General features: G+C 36.3%; 1 protein-coding gene across 1 annotated transcript in view; it reads right to left on the bottom strand.

Annotated features, from left to right (window-relative positions):
- The window catches only part of rap1gapb (RAP1 GTPase activating protein b), a 439,024-nt gene extending 425,780 nt beyond the window's left edge, over positions 1-13,244 (bottom strand). The window contains exon 1 of the mRNA XM_030134454.1: positions 13,154-13,244. The gene's annotated coding sequence lies outside the window, so the exon portion shown is untranslated. The remainder of the gene's footprint in view (positions 1-13,153) is intronic.
- Positions 13,245-16,692: the final 3,448 nt, after the last annotated feature.

The following is a 16,692-nucleotide window of genomic DNA, read 5'->3' as shown; positions in this document are numbered from 1 at the left end:
TTATTAGAGGGAATCAAACTTTCATTTTAATCTCTACAAATTTCCAGTGGTATTCAACTCAAACGTAAAATAAAATAAGTGTCGTGAGGTTGTGTTGATCGCACTTTTCAGTATTAAAGCTGTTCTAATTATTGGGTAGGTTTGAGGTTACTCTCTGTGTCCTCAAATGAATGAATGTGTTTCAGTGAGGAGCAACAAGCTTTTTCACACTCAGACACTGGAACTGAACAAATAATTGAAGCAGAATCAACCTGTGCAGTTAAATAATTGCAAATGAAATAAAAAACATACGTGTGTGAATATTCTATTTTTGCACTGTATGTTTATTATCCAAACAGTCTTTGTTTAGGATTCAGCATCCTTAACCTTCCCATTTTAACCACATGTTAATAACTTTGTGTCTTTGCTCTCCTGTTGTTTGGTCTTTTTCCTCTCCCTGATTCTTTCTGCTGGTAACTCTTAACTGTATGTGCCTGATGTGCACTTACTGGCCTCTGCTTGTGTTTTGTTACTGTCCATTCTCTGTGCTTTCACCTCTCCTCTTCCCACTCACTTCTGCCCAGTTCTATTTGTTCTGCTGGTTTATCCTTCACAGTCTTGCCAATTCTCTTAGGGGCATTTGCTTTTTGTTTCCATGACCTTACATTATAAAGTGCCTTATGATAATTAAATTAATGTAATGTTAAGCAAGTAAGGAACCAAATATGGTAACTTCATTGTCCTTGATTTTCTACATAACAAACATTTTTTTTAAATTCACAAAAGTAATAAAGTCTTGTTATGCTGTCCAACACAAAAAGGTTGAAATTTAGATTTCCAGAGTATTTCTATGAGTGAACTATAAAGGGTTAAACAACTATCAGTTTGATAGAGAGCATAAACACGGGACTGTGTTTCGATGGAAAAAGGTTATGTTGTAGTCAAGACCAACTAGACCCAGACCAAAACACTGTCGTGACTGGAGGGTATCAAGACCGAAGGGTATTGAGACCAAGACAAGACCAAACTAAGGTTGTACCGATCCGATATTAGGATCGGGTATCAGCCCTGATCAACCCCAACATTTTAGTGAATGTAATTCTAAAAATAACAACAGACCTGTGGAGGACGTGGTGGGTTATATATAGGGATGGGAATCGAGAACCGGTTCTTTTTGAGAACCGGATCCCAGTAGCTTGATTCCTTGGAATCGTTTGCCTGCCTGCTTAATGATTCTGCTTATCGATTCCACCTTCGTTGTGCATGCGCAATGACGTCACACGTACACTGCATTGTTTTGGTCAGAACGTAGCCAACATGATATTGAACCAGAAATGGTCTAAAAAGATGACACCAGGTCCACTGGAACACTGTCAAAGCTTCCATGTATTCAAAAGGGTGAAATCCCTCCAATATTCTCAAACATTTGTCCACAGCATGTGATTCATTTACAGAAATTTCACGTATTTGATACGCTCCTTAGCGACGCTTGTGAAAGTAGTGGCAGAGTGAACGCCAGGCCCAGTTCCAGTTCTGGTGTGGGCAACAAATGTCGTACCCCCTCAAATACAAGTTTCCAAAGGTAGGGGAAAGGAAATGAGGTGCACAACAATGGGAGACGAGCTGAGCCATGTCAAACTGGTTCCACGTGGTGGACATGCAGCAATAGAGGAATTAGTAAAGCATCTTAAGTCTCACTTCCACTGCTCCCCCCACCCCCAACCGGGCCCGGTGTCATCTGTTCTTATAATTTTTACATACTGTATATGGTCTATTTTCTGTGCAGAGATGGAAATATAAAAGACAGTTAATGCAAACACACCCGTTTGTACTCTTTTATTCCCTCACCCAATGAGAATCGATAAGGAATCGGATCGATAAGCAAAATCGATAATGGAATCGGTATTGTTAAATTCTTATCGATTCCCATCCCTAGTTATATAGCTCTGCAGACAAAGCTGTGAGAAAGTGAAAGTGAGCTCCATTCACTTTATCACTGACTACTGCTGCCCCCCCAAAAATAAATTTCTGACTGGACTGAGGTCCGTGAGCAGGGAGGGGGGATTATGTGCCAAATGATTTGATTTGTACTGTTGTAATGTACAACAGTAGTCATGTCGCTAGCACACTGCACACACGCACGCACGATGATGTCACTGGCAACAGAGTCCTGCATGGGTCCACTTTTCCAAATCTGCATACGTTAGACCCGCAACCTGACCCATGATTAAACACATCATCTGCACAGTAAGTCCATTTAAAGGGTTTTATTTTTGGCTAAAAGGCACGCCATCAATAAATCTCTAGTAGGTGCTGCTCAAGGATGTCTGTGGGCGGAAGTAAACAGAGGTGAAGCTCACTTCACAATAAAACCAACCAGCTGTGGATCAACCACGGTGGAATTAATTATTATCATCCTCATTAAATGTCCTGATAATTATTTTCATTCTTGAGTCGTCTTTTATTTTTCACTACCTTGCCCGCTATCCACCCACATTTCATTTAATTTTACCTGTGCTACCTGCAAAAAGTCTTTTTTTTTTACCCACCCCCACATGTTTTTGCAGGTTACCCCCCCCCCCCCCCCAGTGAAACCCTTTGCTCTAAATCAACAATGCGTACAGTTACGTGATGTTTTTTAAATCCGATTTATTTTTCCAGAAGAAATTAAACTGGAACTAAAGTACTTTCTCTTCTGTTTACATGGAAATGTTAAACCCGAATAACATACATACAATAACATTACATGAGCAAAAGGGTTTGCGCTGCAGTGCTCACGTTGCCTTGTTCTCGCAGCCCTTCTGTTAGCTTAGCTTAGCATAGTCACTGCATTTCCATAGTCACACGTAGCCAGTTTTTTAAAGGTGATTTGTTGTCTTTCGTAAGTGATTTTCTGAAATCCGACTCTCCCTAATTATTTCTTTCGATCTGCAACTTACTGCACTCATACAATCTTGGGACTGTTGTGTTGACGGAAGTTGGAAAATCTTTTTGTTGGAAGGGATGCATGCGTTAAATTAGCTTTGCTTTACCATTTTAGCTTTGCATTAGTTTTTATTTCCCAAGATTTTATTCCTGCAGTAAGTCACATCGCCATGATTTGAGCCTCAATTTGTGATCATATCGACCCCACCGGACTAAAGGAATGATTAGGGAGAATTGAATTTCACAAAATCATTCATAAAATACTACGGATCACCTATAAAAGCCTGGCTACGTCCGACCATAGGAATGAAGCGATTATGCGAAACAAGGCTAAGCTAAGCTAATGGAAGGGCTGTGAGAACAAGGCGATCGGTGCACTGCAGTTCAAGTTAGAGGCTGGTAGATCCCATCAGAGTAGCCCACTGGAACGGTTTGGGTTGACTAGACTGCATTGCATATTCTTCCACCAGCGCAGAATGTGTGCGTCATCGCGACAGGACAAGACAACGAGCATGTGCAGAATGGAAGGAATAAAGTCCAAACGGAATAAAGGGTTTACATGTCCGAGGAATAATTTAGACCGGATTCAAAAGTGGATTAATCCAGTGACTTTAATCAGATTTAAATTTAATCCGAAGTTTTCTTTTTCAACTGGAATAAGGTGTTTACATGGGCATCTGAAATAGAATCTAAACGTTAATCAGTTTAATTCAGGAATAAAAGTTGTCAAGTAAACGCACGGACTGGTACACTGGTCTACAATTTTTTCGAAATGATTTGCTTCAGAGATTACATGTGCTAAATGTTACGTATTTTAATAAGATTAATTGGAAAATAAATGACAAAAGTGCCGGTTTGCTCATGTTTTCAAGGTATATGATTAAGTGTTATTCCACATATATATCGGTTTATGTACATTTATATAATAGTTTTATAAATCTTCCACTAAATAGAACCTGTAAAGTGAATGTATTCTAATGTGCAGACAGTGTTTTGAAGTAGATCTTGTAGCTCTGAGACAAATATTCCTTTTGAGTCAAACCCATTCTCTCGTTAATTCTTGAATTTCACATTTGACCCAAGGCTGTATCTTGGAAAGTTCAGCCAACCAGCATTTTTTACTTGATTTTTCTTTATCAGTGACTCTCGTGTGGTAAAATTTCATTACTTTTATTCTGGAAGCATTTTCCTTGTAGACCAGTGATATCAGATCGGTATCGGGTATCGACCAATACGCAAGGCCCCGGCATTGGTATCGGCATCAGAACTGAAAAAGTCAGATAAGTCCATCCCTAACCGAAGCCAAATGAGTTGAGTTGATGACAAGACCGAGACCACAAAAAGTTAGTCTTTATATCATAATATATTCTTTTCCCTGATGGCGCAGGACATTCCAACATGACAATACTAGGATTCATCAGGATCCAATTGTCAAAGAGTGGTTCAGCGAGCATGAGACATCATTATTAGCGTGGTGTTAGATAATTAAATAACCTGAAATATAGTCACACACTTTGCAAACACATTTAGCGCTTGTAATAATGTAGCTAATGGTACTTTCTAATCAGATGTTAATTTGCATATGGTTTGCCACATCCATTCAGTCTGGATAAATTATGTAAATAGCAGAATGAGCTCTTTAAGGACGAGGGCTTCTAATGGTTATAAATATTAATTTTCACATTATTATGGACACCTTAATGAGACACACTTTGACATCATATGGATTTTCAATATCCAAAGCCCAGTTTCCAGAGGCTTTAATCCTCATTAATATACTAATATATGGAACTGGCAGCACACGTACATGTACCACTCAGAGCTCAGACATCATTCATTGTGGTGCGCTGTGAAACCTAAGAGATGTTGGCAGATAAAAAGAGCGGGTTTGACATTCAGTAAAGGTGAAAGATCCTGCCGCTCAGTGTGCAGCGGGGTTATCGAATGTGCAGACTGCCTGCTGGGCGACCAGGACACCCAAGACAACAGCTACGTCTCTGACTGTGCGCATCGTCATTAGGATGCAGACAAACACACAAGCCCCAGATGGACTGTGGAAGCAGTTACATTATATTATAATACTGAGTCAACTTTTCATTCTCCGTCTGCATTTTCCGATGGGACCAACGGATGGGGCTCTAATGTTGAGACGGCTGTCGTTCTGCAAGCTAATGGGACAAATCAAATCTACTGAACAATACGCTCGAACAGGAATGGACGATCTGACAACTTTAGTGTATGTCTTCTACTTCTGTTTCCAAATGTTAGTTTAACCCTTTAATGCAGGGGTGTCAAACTCATTTTGGTTCAGGGGCCATATTTAGCCCAATTTGATTTCAAGCGGGCCAGACCAGAAAATAATGACTTCATAACCTATAAATAATGACAAATCCAAGTTGTTCTTTTTGTTTTAGTACAAGAAACTTCAATTAAATTATGAAAATATTTACATTTAACAAAAAAAAATTTGAAAAACCTGAAAAAACAGAAATTTCATTTGAAAAATTAGTGCAATTTTAACAATATTATGCCTCAAATTATTATTTAAACATGTACATTACACACAGTGTTACATAGACATTTGGTAACAGGCATAATATTGTTAAAATTTTGGAGTTTGGAACTAAAATTTGAACAATTTGTACAATATAACATCTCTTATTAACACAGTAACAGGCAGAATATTGTTAAAATGGCATATTTTGGGTTGTTCATCTTTGTTTATATTTATGTATTTATTTGCATTTTATTGTGAAAGAATAGTTTTGTAAATGTTAATACTTTCACAGTGTAATGTTTTGTTTTGTTATTTTTCCACATATTTTTTTTTACAAAGAAAATATGTAGTTGTCATTATTTATGGATTATTGTGTTGTTATTTTTACTGTAAATCACATTGGTCTGTATGCGGAACCTGAACCAAAATGATTTTGACAGCCTTGACTGTTCAGGTTCATTTTTGCACTTTCATCCTGCAGGCCGGAATGGAACCTTTGGCGGGCCAGATTTGGTCCCTGGGCCACATGTTTGACACCTGTGCTTTAATGCATGAATTATGAGAACCTTAGGCAAGATTTTTTCCCTGATGAGAAACTTAACTGAGAATATTTTTTTCCCTGAGTGTTTTTATTCCTCCTTCAGCATGAAAAAAACAATACAATTTAAATTTTTCTGGAGGAGGAGCTGGAGGAGGTGTCTGGGCAGAGGGAAGTCTGGGCATCCCTACTTAGACTGTTGCCCCTGCAACCCGGCCCCGGATAAGCGGTGGATAATGGATGGATGGATGGATGGATGGATGGATGGATGGATTGAAATTTTTCTTATGAATGTATTTTTCATGGAGTTGCAAAAATATCCACTCAGCTGGACACCATGCGTTTAATTTTTGAATCAAAGAAACATGTATTTATTGATAAATTGTGTAAAACTATGAAAAAGAAAAACATTTTTAATCCTGCTAATCTGATGTTTTCTAACAATTTATCATACTCTAATACTAGTTATTACTCACTCAAAAAAAAAACCCAAAACTTTTTGTTTTTTAAAAAAAAAAAAAACCTGTTAATTACAGTCTAATAACAATAAAAAGCAACTGATTTACACTCTAACATGTTACTGCAGATCAGGTTTATCAATAAAAGCAAAGTTACAGTATTGGTATGAATTGCAGTGTATGAGATGATGCATAGGCGTCCACTGTGTTGGCTGATATGAAATTAAAACAACAAAATCCATGAATATATAAAAGAACAGCTTTGAATAGCTGTCCACTGTAGTGACCACTATGCATGAAAGGGTTAAGATATGCAGTTTTACCAGACTGTTAATGTAGCATGGATCAGTATAAGCTCTTTTAACCCTTTCATGCATGGTGGTCACTACAGTGGACAGCTGTTCAAAGGTGTTCTCTTGTATATTCATGGGTTTTGTTGTTTTAGTTCCATATCAGCCAACACAGTAGACGCTAGTGCATCATCCCATCCACTGACATTCATACCATTACTGTAACTTTACTGTTCTAGATAAACCTGATCTGCACTAACATGTTTGAGTGTAAAAAAAAAAAAAATCACTAATTGTTATTAAGCTGTAACTAACAGTTTTATTTATTTTATTTTTTATTTTTTATTTATTTTTTTTTTTTTATTTATTTATTTTTTGCACATTATCTTCATGCAGTTATGTTAAAATGTGAGAAAACACCAGACTAGCAACATTAAAAATGTTTTATTTCATAATTTTCTCACAGTATATCAGTAACTACGTACATGTTTCTTTACTTCTAAAATTAAATGTATGGTTTCCAGCCGAAAGGACATTTTTGTAACTACATGAATAATAGGTTAACAAAAAATCAATTGCATTGTTTTGTCTGGTTTTTTTCACGCCTAAAGAGGAATAAAAACACTGAGGAAAAAAATCTTGATTAAGGTTCTCATAATTCATGCATGAAAGGGTTAAAGCCTCTGGAAACTGGGCTTCAGTTGCTGCGAGTCCATATAATGTTATAGTGTCTGATTAAGTGTAGGGATGTACGATACCACTTTTTTCCAGACCGAGTACTAGTACTAGTACTTACATTTGAATACTTACTTGAATACTGAGTACTGATATGAGTACTTAATAATACCATTACAGTTTTTAGTTCCTTTTGAAAATGTGCTTTATTGTCGTTGTCATTAGTCTGACTGGAACAAAGTGCTTCTACTGACATTTAATGCACTGGAATGAGCGTTTCTCAATTAATACATCAGGGGGCGCCACTCTTAATTAACAATACTGGGTAAACACCACGAAGAAAAGTTTTTTGAGAAGAAGAAAGTCAGTAATAACAAACATGGAGATGACAGAGGAGGTAACACTAATGTGGATACTAATGCTGATATTGATGAGGGTAGTTGTCCTAAATCTGTCAGTAGTTTTTCTCTAACTCACACTGTTGCTCTTTGAACAGATCTTCTATCTCCACAGTTCCCAGTGGTATTCTCCGTCCGGGTACGCATCCACAAGCACCTGGAAAACGGATGGAATGTACGCAGTGGATGGACAGAACACTCCGTCCGTATCCGTCTGTGTCTTTAACGTTACTTACAGTCAGTGTTACTTTTGTCACCGTCATTTATTTTGAAAAATCTCCACACTGCTGACGTTACTCCTCCACTGTGTACCGGCTGCACTTTACTGTGAATGTCACACTGCTGATAGTGGTATCGGTGCGGTTGTATCCACGTACTTTTATGAGTACACACACTGAGTATTGGAACCCGATACTGGTATTGGTATCGGTGCAGCCCTAGTACAAATCATGGTACTTTCAATGCGGAGGCTATTTCTCATCGACTGCAAGGGAAGCGCAGCTTTCTCTAAAATTACAAAATTAAAAGGTTAAATATGTACGGTTGTGTTGACAATTCATTGACTACAAATGTGTTGGAACACTTTCATCTCACAGATGAGTTCGTTCAGAATCAGCTTTATCACAAATCAACGGACTCGATGTTGTTCACTCCTCATACATTCCTGTTGCGCTGTTTTCTCATTCGATCTCTGCTCAGTGCATTTGTCCGTAGACGCTCAGCGTCCATGCACTTCAATGGGACTGAGTGGAACAGTTTTTTTCATTGCCTCAAAACTGGACGGTAATTGGATAAATGCCACGATGTTGTCCCGCCCCCGGACGCTCGGCATCTCTGGGGGTGAATGGAGCTGTGGGCAGAGCTCGGTCGGGCTGGACGCTGAGCTTCCACGTGCTGATTGGAGGATCAGTCAAAAGGCTGAATCCTGTTTGATTGACAGCTATTTTGAGATCTACTCCTTCACTGACAGAGTTCAGTTTAATACCGTCGCGCATTCTGCTGTGAAATCGAGAGAGAAACCACTACGAAATTACTTGTTCATTTCTTGGACTGTAAATAAAACACACTCATTGTACTTCCTTGTTTCAATTTAACATAATTTCAACATTTTCTTGTTTAGTTGGTACGATAAGGTCACTGACCATTTTCTTAGAAAGGAACGGAGGGACCAATTTATGTTTAAATAACTTGACTTTTTTTTTATGTAAGCCGACAATGAGCTTCCCCTCTCTGAAAGAAGAGTAGCTGCCACTGTTTCAATGGTAGGTTTCACAGTGCACCACAATGAATGTACTCTGAATTCTCTTTTTGAGTGTTTTTTGTGTATGTGTCAGTTCCATATATTAGTATATTAACAAGTATTAAAGCCTCTGGAAACTAGGCTTTGGATATTGAAAATCCACATGATGTCAAAGTGTGTCTCATCAAGTGTCCATAAAAAAATGCAAAAAAAACAAACAAACAAACAAACAAGATCCCCGCAGTGGAGTTAAGCTGTGAGTTAAGTTACAATTTTTTTTTTTTTTTCATCCAATTATTCTCCATCTTTGTGTTGTGAGAAGATTGCTGGACAAATGTCTGATGCCTGAACAGTCACTGTCAGATGTAGTTTTTACTAATAATAATAATAATAATAATAATCACTCCCAATTTACTGTCCGATATATGGCAGTCTTAATCATTATCTTAAAGCCATAATAAGGATCTACAGTGGAAATAGTGATATCTTTACTGTAATATTGTGTTTTAATTGTGCAAATAAATAAATCCTCAGGCTGTTACTAAACTAAGAGGAAAGACAGCAGATCAAATGCTGATTGTAATTAGAAACATTGTGATCTTTTGTCCTGATCATCCATCCCTAGTGTAGAATAATCAAGTGCATAAATTACAGACACCCAGAGCAATCGGTCCTCAGCCGCAGCTTTAACAGCAGCTGTTAAATGCCTGGTTGAGAGGCAGTATGGATTCTAATACTGTCCCATGCAAATTTGCTCTGCTGAAATTTTACACATAACAGATTTAAAGCAGCAGAATCCAAAACAACGGCTCTCGTCTACATGCAGCAGACTGTCCCTTAATTGGACGTACAGTAGCGACATGTGACAACTGGATCCTTTTATTTCTTCTGTCAAATATTATATAGACACTACAGACGCTGGTGCAGAAAAAAGGATCAGTTATGCTCCTAACTCAAGTTGTCCTTACTTTCAAAGTCACTGCTGAGATTGAATAAATCATCAGAGGCAATAATTCAGCAAAGTGAAGCACGATCAAGAAAAAAAATATATACAATTTTGCCTCTTTGAGCGACATCATTCAATTAACCCTATCATGCATGAATTATGAGAAACTTAATTGAGATTTTTTTTTTTTTTTTTCCTGAGTGTTTTTATTCCTCTTTAGGCATGAAAAAAAAATAATGCGGTTGAAATTGTTTTTTATGAACCTATTTTTCATGGAGTTGCAAAAATGTCTACTCAGCTGATTTTAGAAGCAAAGAAACACTGTGTGAAAACTATGAAATCATTTTTAAATATTGTTAATCTGATGTTTTGTTACATTTTAACAAACTCTAATACTAGCTATTACTCACTTTATGGAGATTATATGCAAAAAAAAAAAAAAAAAACTTAATGTTAACCCTTTCATGCACACTGGTCACTACAGTGGACAACTGTTCAAAAGTGTTCTCTTGTACATTCATGGATTTTGTTGTTTTAGTTCCATATCAACCAACACAGTGGACGCTTATACATCATCCCATACACTGACATTCATACTATTACTGTAACTTTGCTGTTCTAGATAAACCTGATCTGCAGTAAGATGTTTGAGAGTAAAAAAACTGATAATTGTTATTAGACTGTAATTAACAGGGTTGTTTTTTTTTTTTTTTGCATATTATCTCCATGCAGGTATGTTAAAATGTGAGAAAACATCAGATTAGCAGCATTAAAAACATTTTTATTTCATAGTTTTCACACAGTATATCAGTAAAAACATGTTTCTTTGGTTCTAAAACTAAATGCATGGTGTCCAGCTGAGTGGACATTTTTGTAACTCCATAAAAATAAGCTAACAAAAATCAATAGAATTATTATTTTTATGCCTAAAAGGGATAAAAGCACTCAGGGAAAAAAAAGCATGATTAAGGTTCTCATAATTCATGCATGAAAGGGTTAATTACAGTCTAACAACAATAACAAATACCTGATATACACTCAAACATGTTACTGCAGATCAGGTTTATCAACAGCTAAGTTACAGTAATGGTATGAATGTCAGTGTATGGCACAGGTGTCAAACATGCGGCCCGGGGGCCAAATCTGGCCCGCCAAAGGGTCCAATCTGGCCCCTGGGATGAATTTGTGAAATGCAAAAATTACACTGACGATATTAACAATCAAGGATGTTAAAATCATTTTAGGTCAATGCAGTCTCAAGTGAATCAGATCAGTAAAATACTATCAGAATAACCTATAAATAATGAAAACTATTTTTTCTCTTTGATGTAGTGTAAAAAAAAAAAAAAAAGTAAAATTACACGAAAATGTTTACATTTACAGACTAGCCTTTTGCAAAAATGTGAATAACCACAAATTTCTTAAGAGAAGTATGTGGAATTGTCCCAATATTCTGCCTCTTACTAAATGTTTTGTGTATTTGTAGATCCACTGTGATCTGTAAGTTGTGATGCATATGTATAAATAATAAACTAAGGCGTAATATTGTTAAAATTGCACTGAATTTTCAGGTTGTTTATATTTGCTCATGTATTGTTCAAGTACGGTTCGTAGATGTAAACATTTTCATTACGGAATTTGACTTTTTTCACACAAAAACAGAGAAAAAAACTTTGGAGTTGACATTATTTATAAGTTCTTATCCTATTACTTATATTATTTTACTGCTCCGGCCCACTTTAGATCATATTAGGCTGAATGTGGCCCCTCAACTAACATGAGTTTGATACCCCTGGTGTATGGGATGATGCTTAAGTGTCCACCGTGTTGGCTGACATGGAACTAAAATAATAAAATCCTTGAAAATACAATAAGAGAACAGCTGTAGAATAGCTGTCCACTGTAGTGACCACTAAGCATGAAAGGGTTAAAATATATATTTTTAAAAAATCTTCATTGTGTGTCTTTTTTTAGGAAACTGGGACATTTCTTCTGACAAGTGCAGAAATAATTACACATAAAATGTTTCTTTCCATGAGCTGCAGCACTCAAACCAAGCTGAGATACTCTTTTTTATGCAGTTTTCTCATCTGCCTGCATTTCCCTTTGTCAGATACACTGTAAAAAATGACTGTAGAATTAACACCAAAAAGTTGTAAAATTGCAACATAAAAAAAACTGTCAGTGACAATACAATGCAAATTGTTTATTTGAAAAGATTTTTGTGTCAGTGATTGAATCAAATATAGCTGTAGTTCTTACAGGAAGAGTATGTGAACAAAACCAGATTTGTATGTAGAAATGATGTATTTATATTGTTTTTAGAAAATAAAACTGAATTGAAAAACATTGTGGTGCCGTTTAAATTGCTAAGACCATAATGTTGAAATAACAACCTATTTGCTTTTTTTCCTCTTTTTTTTTTTTTTAATAAAAAAGTTATATAAAAAAGTAAACTATTAACATTTTAAACTTGCGCATGAATGGGTTGGTAGAGTTGGTAGAGCAGCTCGTCCAATAACCAAAGGGTTGGTGGTTCGAATCCTGGCTCTGACTGTCCATATGTTAATGTGTCCATGGAAGACACTGAACCCTAAATTGTTCCCAGTTGGACCTGGTGGATTTGGAAAGTGCTTTGGACACCATGACGGTGGAGAAAATGTGCTAAATAAGTGCAGTCCATGTACCATTTAAATCCAATGTTAAATTTACATGTTTAAAATGTTAAATCCACATGTTTACAATGTTAAATCTACATGTTACTTCATAAATATGTTTACAGTTGGATGTGTTTTTTACAGTATTGTTCTGAAAACCACAGCTGTCAGTTTTTTTCTGTAAAAATAATAGGATTTTTTATTTTTTTTTTAACAGTGTGACAAGTTCAGAATTAATTACACATCAAATATTTCTTTCCATGAGCTGCAGCACTCAAACCAAGCTGAGATACTCTTTTTTTCATGCAGTTTTCTCATCTGCCTGCATTTCCCTTTGTCAGATACTCATCCACATTGAGCCAAAGCATGTATGATATTCCAGATGCGAGAGGGGTTAGAAAAAAAAAAAAAAAACACTAAATAAATGCAATTAATTAATTGCGCTCGGATCATGCATAACAACGCGAGATTACAGAGGGGGGGGGGGGGTTTAAAATGCTAATATGTAATTAGAAAAATAAAAATTTAATGAAAAAGTTGTATTTCTTACCTTTTTGGAGGATTAGGGATGCGTGGATCTCTGTGGACGCGCTGCTGCTGGGATAATAATTTACAGAACAAAGGTGGGACAAAGGCTTTTTTTTTTTTTTTTTTTTTTTTTTTTTTTTTTTTCCCTTTCACGGTGAAGGGGTTTTATTGGTAAGGAGGAAGGGTAGCTGTTATTACCGCTCTAGTGTGGTCTAAAAGGTTGGATGTGAGCCTCGGTCCCGGTCCATCCGCCGGTTGGAGGCTGCAGTGCGCGCAGAGCTGAGGGGATGTTCCGCCTGATCCTCCGCTCGGATCACCAATCTGATGCTCAAGTCTGTCTTTGCCTTTCTTTTAAATCGCACATGCTGCCTCTGTCATGTGATCATTCCCCGCCGTCCAATGCGCTCTCTACTACTGCTGCTCCATCCACGCGCGGCGCAAAATGCTGCAGTTCCACGAGGCTCTGAGCAACATGGGATATTTGCATAAATGCTGTATGTATGCACACTGCAAGGAAATAATAATAAAGGGGGGGAAAAAAAAAAAAAAAAAAACGTCTCTAGAGGAATGGTTTTGGTTATGTGACTAACTTGTGCTGCTTCTAATACTGTCGCATCTGCAGGTAAGAAAAGATTCAGAGAAAGAACCCACACTGTAAAAAAAAAATAATAATAATAAAAATAATAATAATAATAATAATCCTGTTTTTACGGAAAAAAACAAAACTGGCAGCTGTGGTTTCCAGAACAATACTGTAAAAAATAGTAATGGGACTTTTGACTCTTTGAAGGGAGCCGTTCACTGAAAAGAGCCATTCAAAAGATTCGATTCGTTCATGAACGTCACATCACTACTGCAAGGAAATAATAATAATGGGGGGGGGGGGGGGGGGGGGTGTAATTAACATCTCTACTGTAGAGGAATGGTTTTGGTTATGTGACTAACTTGTGCTGCTTCTAATACTGTCGCATCTGCAGGTAAGAAAAGATTCAGAGAAAGAACCCACACTAAAAAAAATAAATAAATTTTAAAAATAATCAAAAGAATCCTGTTTTACGGGAAAAAAAACAACAAAAAAACTGGCAGCTGTGGTTTCCAGAACAATACTGTAAAAAATAGTGATGGGACTTTTGGCTCTTTGAAGGGAGCCGTTCACTGAAAAGAGCCATTCAAAAGATTCGATTCATTCATGAACGTCACATAACTACTGCAAGGAAATAATAATAATGGGGAAGGAAAAAAAATAATAAACATCTCTAGAGGAATGGTTTTGGTTATGTAAATAACTTGTGCTGCTTCTAATACTGTCGCATCTGCAGGTAAGAAAAGATTCAGAGAAAGAACCCACACTGTAAAAAAAAAAAAAATCCTGTTTTTACAGAAAAAAAAACAAAAACTGGCAGCTGTGGTTTTCAGAACAATACTGTAAAAAATAGTGATGGGACTTTTGGCTCTTTGAAGGGAGCCATTCAATCAGGAGCTGTTCACTGAAAAGAGCCATTCAAAAGATTCGATTCGTTCATGAACGTCATATCACTTCTGCAAGGAAATAATAATAATGGGGGGGAAGAAAAAAAAAACATCTCTAGAGGAATGGTTTTGGTTATGTGAATAACTTGTGCTCCTTCTAATACTGTCGCATCTGCAGGTAAGAAAAGATTCAGAGATAGAACCCACACTGTAAAAAATAATTAAAAAAAAAAAAAAATCCTGTTTTTACAGAAAAAAAAAAAAGAAGATAAGTGTAATTTTATGTCTCAGTTTATCACCTACACATGTGCTTTGTAGTTTACAGTGGATCTACAAATACACAAAACAGACAAATTACACTAAGTTCTTGTAAGACATTTGAGGTTGTTCATATTTGTTCTCATTTTTTATGGAAGGATAGTTTGTAAATGTAAACATTTTCATGTAATTTTTTTTTTTTTTTTAACAGTAAAACAAAGAACATTTTGGAGTTGTCATTAATTCTAGGTTAATATAGTATTTTATTGGTCTGATTTACTTGAGATTCAATTGGTCTGTATGTGGAACCTGAGCTAAAATCATTGTTAATATCTTCAGTGTAATTTTTGCATTTCACAAATTTACCCCACAGGTCAGATTGGACTCTTTGGCGGACTGGATTTGGCCCTCGGGCCGTATGTTTGACACCTGTAATATAGACTAAATGTCGTCTAAAATTAATGTTTATTTGCAACATAGTATAGAAAACTATTACATGATCAAAACTAAATTAATTTTAGCGAAAAAAAAAAAGAAAAAAGTCTCAGTTTTGAATGTCTGGGGTCACCAGAAATGTGTGAAGTTAAAATGGGGTCATGGGCTAAAAAAGGCTGGGAACCACCGATCTAAAGGTAGGAAAATTAAAGGACAGGAAATATGTAGACATTTTTACCCATTCACACACATATTCCCTCATGCTGCATGTACCTAGAATGCCCTTCTTTCTCAGCATCTACTTGTAAAAGCCTCCCATTCTTCATGTCATTCCGTGTCCATCAGTGATCTGTATTGGGGTTGTATTTTTCGCCTCAGGCTCTGCTGATGTGAGCGATTTGATGTCTACGGCTGTGTGGAAACTCACTGATCCAGCAGGTGAAATTACTGGTACTCTGCAGTCACAGGTTGACCGATAGGATGTATGGATTTGTTTTTTGTTTTCTTCAACAGTAGGCACGTCAGATTTGTACTCAGCTTTTAAAGGACGCTTACAAGATGTTTAAGCTGTACTTATTTTTTATTTTTTATTTCTTTATTTTATTTCGAACATGCAAAGAAAATTTGCTTTGTTTGTTTTATTAAGACATAAACAAAACAACATTTAAATGGACAGAATCTATCTTCAAGCACATACAAGTCTGAATTTTGCATGGTCGAAAAGGAGCAGGAAGAAGTATAAACTTATTTAATCCTACCCCTCAGTCCTTTTACACCTTTTTGTTAACTTTATACAGCAATTAACCTATACTATTGCCCTAATTTTAGCATTGTACCACAACAATCCATAATACAGTAACTGAATTATCCACGACATTATATTCGTGTCAGTATGGTCATACAAACAGACTCAACAAATCAAACATTTTCTTCAATAATTCCAGCAGATTTAACAGTACACTATCATACACAAACAAAACAAACAAGCCTCATTGTCATTATTAAATACTGTACCTCTCAAGAATCAATTCTTTATATCTTTTTTTAAATTGAATTATATTTGATATTTGTTTTATCTCCACACACAATTTGTTCCACAGTTTTACTCCACAAATGGAGATACAGAAACTTTTTAATGTAGTGCGTACTTTATGAATCTTTAAATTTAATTTTCCCCGTAAATCATAGCCTCCCTCTCTTTCATAAAACATTCCTTGAATATTGCCCGGTATAAATTGTTTTTAGCTTTATATACTATTTCAATAGTTTTGAATTCCACAAGGTCAATCAGTTTTAAGATTTTAGATTGTAAAAATAGTGGATTTGTGTGCTCCCGAAAACCAACATTGTGAACAATTCTTATTGCTCTTTTTTGCAATATAAACTTACTAACTTAAT

This window comes from Sphaeramia orbicularis, chromosome 5 (assembly GCF_902148855.1).
Source record: "Sphaeramia orbicularis chromosome 5, fSphaOr1.1, whole genome shotgun sequence".
Classification (NCBI taxonomy): domain Eukaryota; kingdom Metazoa; phylum Chordata; class Actinopteri; order Kurtiformes; family Apogonidae; genus Sphaeramia; species Sphaeramia orbicularis.
Note: the sequence above shows the minus strand (reverse complement) of the source record. Positions and strands in the feature narration are given on the sequence as shown.